Genomic DNA, 15,264 nt, shown 5'->3' on the forward strand with positions numbered 1-15,264 from the left:
CCAGGCCCATACATACTGGGTCACTAAGCTAACATGGCCACTTCTAGAAGGAAGAGACAGTGCCAATTTTCAGCAAACCAAGACATATAAGACACATGGTCAAAGCTCTCTAAGGAAACACAGGGCCCAAAAACTGAGTCAAATTTTACATTAAAAACTAAAATTAAATCAATTTAAATTTAAATGGGTGGGTGATAGCTAGACTCCCAAAGGTATCCAATCACAATACTGGTGACATACACATTAAGACTCATGCGATTTCAAGGAACAAACCTACTTCAGATGAGTGCAAATAAAAGTAGAGGGCAGGGGCTTCCCTGGTGGCGCAGTGGTTGAGAGTCCACCTGCCAATGCAGGGGACACGGGCTTGTGCCCCGGTCCAGGAAGATCCCACATCCGCAGAGCAGCTGGGCCCGTGAGCCATGGCCGCTGAGCCTGCACGTCCGGAGCCTGTGCTCTGCAACGGGAGAGGCCACAACAGTGAGAGGCCCGCGTACCGCAAAAAAAAAAAAAAAAAAAAAAAAAAAGGAGAGGGCAGGCAGAGACTGAGTAGTATATTCAATATTCTGGAGTGAACAGGCTTCAGGAACATAAAATGACAAAGTAGAAATTTTCTTGTCTCACAGCTAGCACCTGTGTATAATGGCCTCAGCTCACTGGCAGCTTCCATTTCTTGATTTTACTAGTCTGCTCATATTTTCAATTAAAGATAAAAGTTTCTGGTTACTGGCCAATAACGGAGGCGCCATTCCTCTTAAGTCCTACCCAGATCAAGTCAGCTATATCTGGACAGGTGAATGAGTGGGCCTGAAGAAATTGTGAACCAACAGGCACCTAAAATATTTCTGATACACATGGAGAATCTGGAGAACTTAATCTTGAATTTCTTCCAGTGAAATACAGTAATTCCAGTAATAAATATTTAAATCATGAGACTTAGCTTATTTCCTACAGAACGGTGACACGTTATTTTCCTGCTCCAGCAGCATGAAACCTTCATGTCTAGAGATGAGGGCACTGTTCTGAATTGCTTAGAATAATTTCTAAGTAAAGCCTGGTTCTTTTAATGACCTACTTAATTTTAGTAAGCAAGCTATAGCATCTAACTTAAAATGGAAAGCTTGGGATCTGAGAGGTCAGACTGCCTGGGTTCAAATCCTGAAAACCTTATTTATAAACTATGTAACCTTTGGACAAGTTTATCAGCCTCCCTATGCCTTGGTTTCCAATTTGTAAAATGGAGTTAATAATAGAACCTACTTCATAGGGTTGTTGTAAGGATAAAATGAATGAATACATGTAAAAGGTTTAGAAAATACCTAGCATGCAGCAAGTGCTCAGGAAATGTTACAAGTTATTATTATAAGTAAGCAAAATAGCCTATTGCCCTTATTTGCAGTGGTAAAGCCTGAGGATCAGTGCTTGAGCCAAAAGGAGATTCTATAGGATAAACAGTTGCTTAGGATAGGTCTGGCCCAAAATTTAAAATTTATATGAAACTGTAACTAATCAATTCCCTAATACCTAACCTTTCAGAGACAGGGCTCAGGATCAGGCATGAGGAAGCAGTAACACACATGTCTGAAAGTCAGGAGCCTCTCATGTAGTCCTGAGGCAGAGCAAAGTAGAGTGAAGACACAGTGGTCAAGAGTAAAGGCATAGGGGCTTCCCTGGTGGCACAGTGGTTAAGAACCTGCCTGCCAATGCAGGGGACATGGGTTCAAGCCCTGGTCCAGGAAGATCCCACGTGCCGCGGAGCAACTAAGCCCGTGCACCACAACTACTGAGCCTGCGCTCTACAGCCTGCGAGCCACAGCTACTGAGCCTGCGTGCCATAACTACTGAAGCCCACGCACCTAGAGCCCGTGCTCTGCAACAAGAGAAGCCACCACAATGAAAAGCCCACGCACCGCAACAAAGAGTAGCCCCTACTCTCCGCAACTAGAGAGAGCCCGCATGCAGCAACAAAGACCCAACACAGCCAAAAATAAATAAATTTTTTTAAAAAAGAGGAAGCATAAGGAAGCAGTGGGAACCATGAGGGAGAGGGAGAGGGATGGGGAAAGGGAGAGGGGAGCTGAGTTAAAGGAATGAAGGGGAGGGTAGATGTACTGGAAACAAATGCCAGTGAGAAAGCACAAATATTAGAGTGCTGTTGGGATTCTAGGGCCACTATATCCTGAAATTGCAGTTCCATAAGGCCAAATGAGTTAGTTTATGAGACTCCTTTCCTCCCTCTATATCCTTACCATACCCATACTGCTCAAGGTTATATGAGCATGTTTCTGTTTCTGTTCCTCACACCTGGAAGCCTAAAACATTCAAGCAGCACTGGAAATACAATAGCTGCAAAAATTAACTAATTTATACTCTGTTCTTACATAATTTATACTCTGTTCTTACATAAGAAATAAAAAAACAATGACTAAAAAGTTAAGAGTTGAAGCAACAAATTTCAATAGCAGAACCTGGTTGTCTATTATGTGAATTCAAAGTAACTCTTTTGTCAAACAAATTCTTATTTGGAAGTCCAACAAAGGAAATAACTAGAAGCAAAGTTGCTCAGATTAAAGCAGGAGTGAGAGCAATGGAGCCTCTGGTTTGCCCCCACCTCCTCCAGCTCACAGGGCACAGCCACAGAAGCCCTAACAGTGAAAACAAAATCTCTGTGAATGCTGGTCCTACTTTGCCTAATTGCCAGTTTCCCACCAGTCACAACATAGGCACTTATTCCTACTGAAGCTCCTGAGCTCCACAGGCTAGATAAGAAACTCCAAGGAAAATTGAACAGATATTGGAATTTTCTTGGGGCCTGCCCACTAGCAGGACAACACAAGCTTCGCGACACCCCAGACCCCATACCCAACCGTGTCAGGAACCAGTCCCATCCACCAGCTATCTGACACTAGCTCTGAGACCCCTGGGCCCTGCAACCAGACTCCAGGACCTGGCTCTGTCTGCCAATAGGCTGACACTAACCCCAGGACCTACCTTCACCCACTAGTGGGTGAGCAGCAGCCGCAGAGTCTCCTGGACCCTGACTCCACTCACCAGTGAGCCAGCCCTAGCCCCAGGGCCCCCCTGGGTTCTGCAGTCAGCCACCTTGTGACCTGGTCCTGCCAACCAGTGGCCAGCAGCCTCCACACAAGGCAGGGCCTGGCAACCAACCAGACCAGGGGCCAACCAAGCCTACCAGACTGCCCACATAGCCCACTACAACAGGAGGACCCATGCAGCCCTCATAGGGGGAAGCCCTAGGAAGCTAGGGTGATGAAAGGGAAGTGCACTGCTGGGACACATAGGATGACTCCTACAAAAGGCCACTTCTCCAAGGTCAGGAATGTAACTAACTTATCAGTTATGTTACAACAAAAACAGCAACTTAGGCAAAATGAGGCAAGAGAGGAACACATTCCAAATGAAGGAACAAGATAAAACCCCAGAAGAAGAACTAAAAGTGGAGACAGGTAATCTACTTGATAAAGAGTTAGGGCAGTTATCATAAAGATGATCAAATAACTCAGGAGAAGAATGGATGCACAGAGAGATACGTTAGAAGCTTTAAAAAAGAATTAGAAAATATAAAGAACAACCAAACAGAAATGAAGAATACAATAACTGAAATGAAAAATACACTAGAAGGAATCAACAGTATACTTAGTGATACAGAGGCATAGATCAGAGAGCTGGAAGACAGAGTAGTGGAAATCACTGCTCTGAACAGGAAATAGAAAAAACAATGAAAAGAAATGAGAACAGTTTAAGAGACCTCTGGGACAACATCAAGTGGACTAATATTCACATTATTGGGGTCCCAAAAGGAGAAGACAGAGAGAAAGGGGATGAGAACATACCTAAGGAGGTAAAAGACCTGTACTTGAACACTGATGAAAGAAACTGAAGATGACACAAACAAATGGAAAGATATACCATGTTCATAGATTGGAAAAATATTGTTAAAATGACCATACTACCCAAGGCGATCTTCAGATTCAATGCAATCTCTATCAAAATACCAAGGGCATTTTTCACAGAAATAGAAAAAATAATTTCAATATTTGTATAGAAACACAAAAGACTCCCAAATAGCCAAAACAATCTTGAGAAAGAACAGAGCTGGAGGAATCAGTCCCTGACTTCAGACTACAATAATCAATCAGTATGGTACTGGCACAAAAAGAGACACATAGATCAGTGGAACAAAATAGAGAGCCCAGAAATAAACCCCTGCACTTACGGTCAATTAATCTACAACAAAGAAGGCAAGAATATACAATGGAAAAAAGAGTCTCTTTAGTAAGTGGTGCTGGAAAACTGGACAGCTACATGTAAAAAAATTAGAACATTCTCTAACACCATATACAAAAATAAACTCAAAATGCATTAAATACCCAAATGTAAGACCAGATAGTATAAAACTCTTAGAGGAAAACACAGGCAGAACACTCTTTGACATAAACTGCAGCATTATTTTTTGGCCCCATCTCCTAAAGCACAGGAAATAAAAGCAAAATAAACAAATGGGACCTAATTAAACTTAAAAGCTTTTGCACAGCAAAGGAAACCATAGGTAAAATGAACAAGACAACCTCCTGAATGGGAGAAAATATTTGCAAATATGTTACCGATAAGGAGTTATATCCAAAACATATAAATAGCTCATAAAACTCAATATCAAACAACAACAAAAACTACCACAACCCAATTACAAAATGGGCACAAGACCTGAACAGACATTTTTCCAAAGACATACAGATGGCCAACAGGCACATGAAAAGATGCTCAACACTGTTAATCATCAGAGAAATGCACAAAGGTTGGCGAGCATATGGAGAAAAGGGAACCCTTGTACACTGCTGATGGGAATGTAAATTGGTGCAGCCAATGTGGAAAACAGTATAGGAGGCTTCTCAAAAAAACTAAAATTGAACTACCATATGACCCAGCAATTCCACTCCTAAGTATATATCTGAAAAAAATGAAAACATGAAAAATATTGAAAAAATTCAAAAAGATACATGCACCCCAACATTCACTGCAGCATTATTTACAATTGCTAAGATATGGAAGCAACCTAAATGTCTATCAACAGATGAATGGATAAAGAAGATGTGGTATATATAAATGGAATACTACTCAGCCATAAAAAAACACAAAATTTTTTCATATGCAACAACATGGATGGACTTGCAGGATATCAGGTTAAGTGAAATAAGTCACAGAAAGACAAATACTGTATGGTATCACTTATATGTGGAATCTAAAAAGAACAAACTAGTGAATATGACAAAAAAGAAACATTCACAGAGAACAAACTAGTGGTTACTAGTTGGGAGAGGGAAGGGAGGAGGGGAAAAATAGGGGTAGAGGATTAAGAGGTACAAACTACAATGGATAAAATAAACTACAAGGATATCCTGTACAACACAGGGAATATAGCAAATATTTTATAACAACTATAAATGGAATGTAACCTTAAAAATTGTGAATCACTATGTTGTACACCTAAAACTTACACACTACATCAACTATACCTCAATTTAAAAAAAAAAAAGAAGGAAATCTTCCCATTTGCAACAACATGGATAAACCTTGAGGGCTTTATGTTAAACAAAGTAAGTCAGAAAGGAAAAGAAAAATATTGTATGATCTCACTTATATGTGGAATCTTAAAAAAAACAACAACAAAGACCCAAACTCAAATTTGTACATACAGAGAATGGAGTGGTGGTTGCTGGGGAAGGCAGGGGGGTGAGGGAAGAAGGCCTGGTGAAATGGATGAAGGTGTTCAAAAGGTACAAGCTTCCAGTTATAAAATACGTAAGTAGTCATGAGGATGCAACGCACAGCATGGTGACTATAATTAATATTGCATTGTATATTTGAAAGTTACTAGGAAAGTAGATCTTAAAAGTTCTTATCACAAGAAAAAAATTCTGTAACTATGTGAGATGATGGATATTAACTAGACTGTGGTGATCATTTTACAATATATACAAATATCTGAATCATTATGTTATACAGCTGAAACTAACACAATGTTACATGTCAATTATATCTCAATTGAAAAAAAGATGTTCATGCTCACCAGCATGTCTCTAGAGAATTGCAAATTAAAACAAGATACCACTACACATCTATTAGAATGACTAATATCCAAAACACTGACAACAAATGCTGCGGAGGTTGTGGAACAACAGCAACGGTCATTCATTGCTGGTGGGAATGCAAAATGGTACAGTCACTTTGGAAGACAGTTTGGCAGTTTCGTATAAGCTAAACGTAGGCTTACAATGAGTCAGCAATAGCACTCCTAGGTACTTAACCAAAATGAGCTGAAAATTTACATCCACACAAAAACCTGCACACAAATGTTTACAGCAGCTTAATTCATAATTGCCAAAAACTGGACATAACCAAGAAGTCCTTGAATAGATGAGTGGATAAACAAACTGATATACTGTATGATTCCAACATGCTGGAAGAGGTGTGACATTCTGGAAGAGGTGAAACTATAGAGATCAGTGGTAAAAAGATCAGTGGTTTCCAGGGTGGGGGAGGGAAGGGATGAATAGAAGGAGCACAGGACATTTTTAGGGCAGTGAAACATTCTGTATGATACTGTAATGGTGGATAAATGTCATTATGCAATTGCTAAAACCCACAAAAATAAATATACAACACAAAGAGTGAGCCCTAATGTGAACTATGAACTTTAGTTAATAATGTATTGATATTGTTCATCAATTCTAAAAAACGTACCACACTAATACAAGATGTCAATAATAGGGGAAACAGTGTGTGGGTGGGTGGGGTGGATAAGGGGGGAATTCTCTGTACTATCTCTGCGCCATGTTTCTATAAACCTAAACTTCGCTAAAATAGTCCATTCATTAATTTCTTTAAAGACAGTACACTGTGGCCTTACCCAATACAACTGATACATAGTATAACTTGAAGTACAGGTATGAGAACAGGATAAACGTAGAACTCATCAGGTTGAAACATAATAAAAAGGATAAATGAAGGAAAGAATTGCCTCTACTTATACAAAGTCCTCAATTACCATCAAACAGGAGGAAATTCAAATTTTCTCCTTTCAACAGATTAATATTCTAATTTATTCATTTTGATCTCTCTCTTAATTACACCTTGACTGCTGTTTCAAATCAAATTGAGTTTGTTGTTTAGAAAAAGTAACAGGATGCAAAGTTATTTGCAGCACTTTCTGGGCTGTTACTTTCCTGCTCCGTAAGGCACTGGATGGCTTCAACTTAATTTCTATTATATAATCCATCTTCTTCAATCTATTCTGCTTTTAAGCTTTCTATTACCAAAATTGAGCCACTAAAGCTGTGGCAATGATGAAGCCATTGTTAAATTTCTAATCTTCAGAAAAGGTTAAATTATGCCCCCTAGTGAATTCCCAAGGAATTTCATTAATGACTCATTGATTTCCCCAGCTTGTAAAGAAAATCAAATTTTCCAAAATTACTACACAAATATCTTAATTTACACAAAATGTTTCTCTTTTCTTTTCTCTTTTCAGAGGCTCTAAGTTCAACAAGCCAAGTCAGGGTGATTTGTTATGGTAACACTGGTCCAGAATCCACGTGGTTCCAGACTTCCACCCACTTCCTTTTGGGCTGTGGCAGGTGTTATCCCATTGCAATGGGAAGAATGCAAGCTTTACAGTCAGAAAGACTAGTTCCGGCCCTTTCTGGAATTACTTTACTTAGCTCTTTTCCTCATTCCTAAAATGGGGTTAAATACACTTTTATCATGTTGTATTTATATGATTAAATGAGATAAAGTATAGTATCTAGCACTTAATATGCTGGATCAATAATTAATTCTAGCTTTCTTTCTTCGTCGTCTCATCTACTGACCTGGTCAAACCAAGCTCATAGTCTTCCTTCATCTAAACTTCTGCCATTATTCCATTTGTTTGACCCATGCAAAATCCCAGCCTCTCTAGCAATACACTCCACTGGTCATACCTTTGTCACTGAAATAATCTGTTACTGACCCACAACTGAAGTCCTCAAACTATACTATCCCACTCTCTTCAGCCTCTTCTTCTTCCAGCTTCCACTCCTTTACTCTCTCTGGACTCTAGTTCCAGAACCTTGTCCCACTCTACCCTCCTTCTCCTTCAAATCCAACAGCTCCTCCTGGTTTCACTCTGAAGTCTTTATCCAGCCTGGATTCTACAGTGCATTACTTGAATCACTACTTTGTCCTTCTGCAACACCAGACCACAAAATCTAATCCAGAGCCAGTCCAACCATCTGTTTTTCCCACAACTACATCCCACAATCATAGCTGAGCACTAACAAAAGCCACATAACTGAGTAAATTAGTACCAGCATACATTGATGGTACATCATTCTATCTCAGAAAGGCTCTGAATGCTGTGACAACTGATGATGGTTTCTGATCAGATGAGCTTCCTCCACCATTCCTCACTTTTCCCAATCTCTTCAAGCCTCATACTTCACTTTCAGATGGTAAAATATAAAGTATACATCAGATCATGTCTCTCCTCTGTTTAAAGCTCCCCAATTTCTCCCAAGGTAAGTCCTTACAACTGCCTACAATGCCTTACACCAGCAGTCCCCAACCCTTTTGGCACCAGGGACCAGTTTCGTGGAAGACAATTTTTCCACGGACTGGGGGCGGGGCATCGGAGGTGGGGATAGGTGCAGGTGGTAATGCGAGCGATGGGGAGCGGCAGATGAAGCTTTGCACCGCTGCTCACCTCCTGCTGTGTGGCCCAGTTCCTAACAGGCCATGGACCGGTAATGGTCCGAGGCCAGGGAGTTGGGGACCCCTGCCTTACACAACCTTCTACCTTTCCCTCACTGAATACATCACCTACTCTCAGCCTGTGCCTTGCTCACTCTGCTCCAGCCACACTAGCCCCCCTACAGCTCTTCGAACATGCTAAAAAGGCCCCTGCTTTAAGAACTCTGCATTAACTGTTCCCTCTGCTTGGAAGAGTCTTTCTCCAGATACCTGCATGACTAACTCCTTCACTTCCTACAAGTCTTTGTTCAAATGGTACCCGCTCCACGGGGTCACTGTTCCCAATCCTTTCTCTTCCAGCCCTGTCATCCCAATATTGCTTACCTTGTTCTATTTGTTTCTTTTTCCATAGCACTTATTGTCTAACACCCTACATGATTCACTTATTTATTACTGTTTTAGGATAATTATTATTCACTTATTATTATCATTTAAGTCCATTTAAGGACTGACAAGGACAGAATTTTTTTTCCCCTGTTTTATTCACTGCTGCATCTCAGGTGCCGACAACAAAGGTTGGCTGACACATAGGAGGCACCTAATATTTGTTAAATGAATAATTAGATAAAGCTATCCCCCACTTCCCCTTAAAAATGAACCAAAATTATTAGGGGATGAATTTTCTCAACTTCAGCCTTCTCCCTTCCAGTTACCTGCATCCAAACCCATCTCAGGGTCAGTTAACTGCCTCCTCAGAAAATGAACTATCCCTCCATTCAAAGCCCATTCCTCCATCTGTGTTCTAGATCTAAACTCTTCCTGTGTCTTCCAAGAATTCTGCTCAACCAAGTTTTCCTTGTATTTTTCTACTGCTATTCTTTTTCCTGTACTCCAACTGCCCTCTCCTCTGGCTTCTTTCCTTCAGCATATACATATGCAATTAAGAAAATATGTCTCTCTATAGTACCTGCCCAATTTCCAAATACCTTCACTTCATTTAAGGATCCCCAGTTTAGTGGCAGCAAAGTCACTGTAATTTCTGACCCACAGAGAAGAGCAATCATAGGGCTCTTCATGGATGCTGGGGCTCCCCTCACAAATTTAATTCTCCCAGTCATGGTGAAAAGTTTCTCTTCTGGACTCCCCCAGAGTGGGTGAGCTACTCTTACGTGTTAAATCCACTCTACCATTCCAGTGTCCCTAAGCCTTTGGACCCCTTCCTCTTTAGTGTACCAAGGCAGGCCTGGCATTTCAACTTCATTTAGCGTGGGTCACCTTTTGGTCCATGCTTCAGCCAACCAATCAAACTGCTGAGAGCCCTTTCTAACCCCTCAAGCTATAAAAGTGAATCAAGAATCTCTGCTTAGTGGGCCTATATCAGTAAATTTAGCCTGGCCCAACTTTATGTTCCTTCCACCATTATCCCACATCCTTAATATCCATTCGTAAACATATCCCCCAGATTTCCATGTGTATAAACAAATAAACATTCCTGCCATTTTTTAAGAGTATGGCACACCCCTTCAGGTCACACTTTGTAGCTGACCCTTGAGGGCTTGTTAGGGTGGGAATCTAGTTATAGGTCTAGAAGCAAAGAAGTGTGGTAGAGGTAGTTCTTGAGGAGAATCAATCAGCAATGTCTAGCCTTCAGGGAAGGTCATTACAGGTTAACTTCCTCAAACAGGAGTGGAAGGACTGCTTCTACCGCCAAAGAAGACTAATGAAAACTTAGGAGTTCAATACTCCATTCCAAATTTGAGGATCTCAACCTTCCCCAGGCAATGCTCTCATTTTAACAGCAGACACCCTGTTAGAATGGGAATTCATTTTGCATTGTAATCCAGCCACTCTGCAGGATAAGGGTTTGGTTTTCAGCAATCTCAGCTCTGCATCTATGTGAGAAGGGCAGACATAGAAACTTTCTGGTCATTTATACAGAGCTTGAGCTGGGAATTTCAAGACCTGAGCTCATCACTCTCCACCTCCCACCCCCCTTTCTCCGAAAACAGAGCAACCAGTCAGTCTCATTATACTTGTTCATCATCTGGCAAAAATGTTTTAAATCTTCAAATACATGATCACCCAGAACCTGGTCTTTCATTAAGTATCTGAGTAGTAGTATCCAATGGTGGTATTTTGCATATCTCTATTGTCATATCACATCGTGGGCTACAGTGCCTGCCTTCTTTACCACTGAGAATAGTCAAGGGTGCCTTTAAATCTAATCAGATTAGAGAACCAATTTCTGGAATGCCATAACCAATCCAGAAAATTCATCCTTAAGATTCTGTTCCTCTAGAACCACTCTCAGTACCAAAATCTGAATCAGACAGGGTTCTCCAGAGATACAGAACCAACAGGAAAAAACATATACATATATCTATATCTACCTATTGGGAATCTATTATTAGTTTATTTAAATAGATATATTTATTTTAAGGAACTGGCTCACACAATTGTGAGGGCTACACATCTGAAATGTGTAGAGTGGATTTGCAGGCTGGAAACTCATACAAGAATTGACGCCACATGCAGTGGTTGAGAATCCGCCTGCCAGTGCAGGGGACATGGATTCCATCCCTGGTCCGGGAAGATCCCACATGCCGCAGAGCAACTAAGCCCGTGCGCCACAACTACTGAGCCTGTGCTCTAGAGCCCACGAGCCACAACTACTGAGCCTGCATGCTACAACTACTGAAGCCCGTGCACCTAGAGCCCATGCTCCACAAGAGAAGCCACCACAGTAAGAAGCCGCGCACCACAACAAAGAGTAACCCCAGCTCGCCGCAACTAGAGAAAGCCCGCGTGCAGCAATGAACACCCAACACAGCGAAAAATAAATAAATTAAATAAATAAATTTTAAAAAGAAAAGAATTGATGCCACAGCCTTGGGATTTTTTTCTTCTTGAGGCACCTCAGTTTGAAATTTAGGCTTTCAATTGATTGAATGAGGCCCACCCGTATTATGGAGGGTAATCCCCTTAAAGTCAATTGATTACAGATGTTGACACATTTTCAAAATACCATCACAGTATCACTTAATAGGTACTATAGCCATGTCTAGTTAACATATAAAACTAATCATCACAAATATAAACTTACAGATTTCTCAAGCAAATCTTTACTTTCTATTACAGGAAAAACCTTTTAAACAATAATATCTTATGTGTTCAAAAAAGGCAATAAAATTTCAGTAGGGACACTTCGGCTGAGTGGACTGAAGGAATGAACAGTTCTTCCAAAACTATTTGGAGAAACACAGCTTCTACAACCACCTCTCTTTCCTACCTCCAAGAACACTATCATTCCTAGGAAGCTATAACATTGTATCTACATTTTAAAAACAATTTTTATGTTTCAAAAATGTGATCTTCAACTCCACAACAGAAATGACACCTTAAAATTACCCACCTCTGAGTGCTCTCACTTTAAGGGATGGTATCTATTGAAACTGTTGCTTGCCTTTAGTCTGACCAGAAAACTTACAAATTACTACTTCATTTTCTCTCACTGACAAAAGTATAACATCTTATGGAAAAACCCAAACGAACTTTTTGGCCAACCCAATACAAACCAGGAGAAATCCAAACCAGTCTGGGTGAATAATGGACCAAATAATCAAAACAGCACATAAAGAAATCTTATAAATAGGCTGAAATAAATCCTGTATGTCCTTTCAAAAAAAATGGGATTTTTAAAAACCTTTCTAGGCTATTCATTCATCCATTACCACCCCACTATGTGCCAGGCACTGTTCAAGGCACCTGGGTTAAACCACTGAACAAAATGATGATCCCTGTCTTGCTAGAGTTCATATGCTAACAAGACAACATCCTTATCCAGCTATTTTCTCTCTGAACATAATAACCCAAGCATTAAGAAGTATCAAAACATTTTCTGAAAATCTACTGTGTTTCAGTCAACTTCCAGTTCTGAGTCTGGCCTTAAACTGGCACTGTTTCATCATTAGCATAGAGTCTGATTTCTGGAGTCAGGCTGCCTGGATCCAAAACCTAGCCCACCACTACTTCCCAGTTGCATAACCTTGGACAAGTTACTTACCCCTCACCTATAAAACAAAAATAATCATAACAACTATCCCACTGAAAATGTAAGAGTTAAATGACTTCAAATGTATAAAGCACTTACTCTGGCACACAGAAGGTACTAAACTATCAGCTATTATTATTTTAATTCAACTTCCAGAAAACCATTTATTACTCAGGCAATGGTGGGAAAAATAACACCAATGGTAACTTTTAAAATATTCTTATCTAGCCCATTTACTCTCTCCATCACTACTACCTTCAAGAGTTCTTCCTCTATTCTTGAAACCAGTGGGTTACCATTAAATCCATTTCACCTGTACCCTGCCTTACACCCTTTTCCAATCACCTTTCCCCACACTCCCCCCACCTCAGACAGCCCTACTTCTTTATTCTTTATCCCATAAATACCCAGAGCCCTTCGCTTTAGGATAGATGGACTAGTTTTCCTGTCTCCTCACTTGCTTGCCTTGTGAATAAACCCTCTCTTTGCTGCGAACCTGAGCATCTCAGTGTTTGGCTTGCTGGGAGCTGGGCAAAACGAACCTGGTTCAGAAATATTCTCAACTGAATCTACTTGACTTCTAGTTAACTTTAATAAAAACTACAAAATGTTATCTCTATATATCTCATTCACAACATCAATTCACGGTAGAGTTTGTATAAACATATAGTTAGGAGACTTTTAATCTAATGAGAAAATTTCTTAAAAAGTCAAAATTAGATTCCTTTTCCATAAAATTACAACAGCAACTATCATAAGAAACTTTAGCCTTGGAACCAGCATATATGGATATGTAATTAGCCAGTTCTAAATGCATGAATACGCAATAACACATTCAATCTCTAGGACAACCTTTGCAGTTGTCAATAATAATGAACTCAGGTGGAGAGCAAAACAACCTACTATAAAAATAAACAACAAAGAGAAAAGTAAAAATATGCCATGTGGAAAAATATATTTTCCCAATACGCTGTGAAAAGTAACAAGTACTACTAAATCACACTGAGGAAGAGATATTTCGTCATAGTGATTTTCTACACATCAGCTGTGGCAGGCCACTAATTTATGTTTAGAGAAATAAATAAGAATACATTTAGCTGAATTTTTAGGTTTGATGCTTAAACTTTCTTGGAAGGATCACTGGCTATTTTGTATGCATAAAGAGTATTTACAGACACATACTCAAGTAATCTTACTTGTGTTATGAGGGCAGTAAGTATCAAAGGTGCATGCATCACTATGGTAAAAAAAAAAAAATCAACCTCGAAAAAAAATAATAATGAACTGAAGTTAATTCTCAACTTAGCTCACTGCATATAATAAAAAGAAATACAAGTACAGTCATCTGAAATGGATGGCTCATCCTCATTCATTAAAAACAGACTTCATTCTTGGTCCAAAGTTTATAAGTGGTCAACAACCTCAGAAAGGTTAGTGCCCACAATTTAGAATTTTGACTCGACTGTAAAGTATATGCTGCGAATGTTGCTTTCCCCCAGGCGAAGTCTAGTGGCTAATATAACTGCGTCTACTGACAAGTATGCAGGCTAGTGAACCTATTTCCAAAGCTGCTTTTAAACGGATCAATTTTGGTGAAGAATAATGGAAAACGTATTTCTGATCCCGTTTTACACCCTTCAGGTGGGAGGTGCTGAGGCACAAAGCATCAACAATTTTAGGTCCACAGGCACAGTTTTGACCCTAGTCTGGGGTGGCAAGCAGGTACCTGCGACTCTCCAGTAGAAACTGAAGGGAAAGGACGAACAAAGCGTGTTGACTCCCCAACCATCCCATACCAAAATCCAGAAAACACAAATACTACCAGGAAGGCGTTTCTCCTAAACAGGTGTGGGCTGCCCCTTCCTTCAGAGTCTGACAGATGAGAACGGCCCTCTCGAGAGAACTCTGGCTGAACCTCCCGAATGCGGCGGTAGGGAGCGACCCGCGGTCCCCGGGGAGAAGTAGGGCGCCGCGCGTTTCCGAATCAAGTCCGAGCGCGGGGGCTCTCAGGCCCCTCTCGGCCGGCGTCCAAGGAAGGGCAGAGCAAAGGGTGAAGGAGGCAGAGCGGAGGCTAGAAAACCGACCCACAGACAGGGTTTGCAGGACACCGGCGCACAGCGAAGGGCGGGGTGACCTCTGTCCGCCCCGGGGGCGCTCACCGCCGCGTACCACGTTGAGGAGGCCCCGCCGACTGCCCGGCCCCGCCCCCAGAGGCCTCGACCCAGGATACCTCAGGACCTGAGGCCGCCGCCGCCGCTCCCCGCCGTGCGGCCGCTTGGAGCCCCCGCCGTGCCCCTCCGCAGAGCCACCAGCCGAGCGTGGGTCAGGGCGCCGAAAGCCGCGTGCTCAGGCGACCCGGCCTCCGGCACACCCGCCCGCCCAACACACCGTCCACACCAACCACGGGATCGCACCGCTCTTGCCGGCGCCCTCGGCACGGCGCGCGCGGCACGCCGGGACTCGGG

At 41.4% G+C, this 15,264-nt stretch overlaps 1 protein-coding gene across 11 annotated transcripts in view; it reads right to left on the reverse strand.

Moving 5' to 3' along the window:
- The window catches only part of FAM210A (family with sequence similarity 210 member A), a 39,225-nt gene extending 23,996 nt beyond the window's left edge, over positions 1 to 15,229 (reverse strand). For 7 of the 11 annotated variants that reach the window (XR_003792646.1, XR_003792654.1, XR_003792660.1 and 4 more), the window contains exon 1: positions 15,030 to 15,229. The gene's annotated coding sequence lies outside the window, so the exon portion shown is untranslated. Of the gene's footprint in view, positions 1 to 273; positions 386 to 14,621; positions 14,944 to 15,029 lie in introns of those variants that run through there. The other 4 variants (XR_003792652.1, XR_003792651.1, XR_003792653.1 and 1 more) reach the window with 4 other exon arrangements.
- Positions 15,230 to 15,264: the final 35 nt, after the last annotated feature.

The sequence above is a fragment of the Monodon monoceros genome, unplaced genomic scaffold, assembly GCF_005190385.1.
Source record: "Monodon monoceros isolate NGI ecotype Baffin Bay Population unplaced genomic scaffold, NGI_Narwhal_1 Super_Scaffold_1, whole genome shotgun sequence".
In the NCBI taxonomy this organism is placed as follows: Eukaryota; Metazoa; Chordata; class Mammalia; order Artiodactyla; family Monodontidae; genus Monodon; species Monodon monoceros.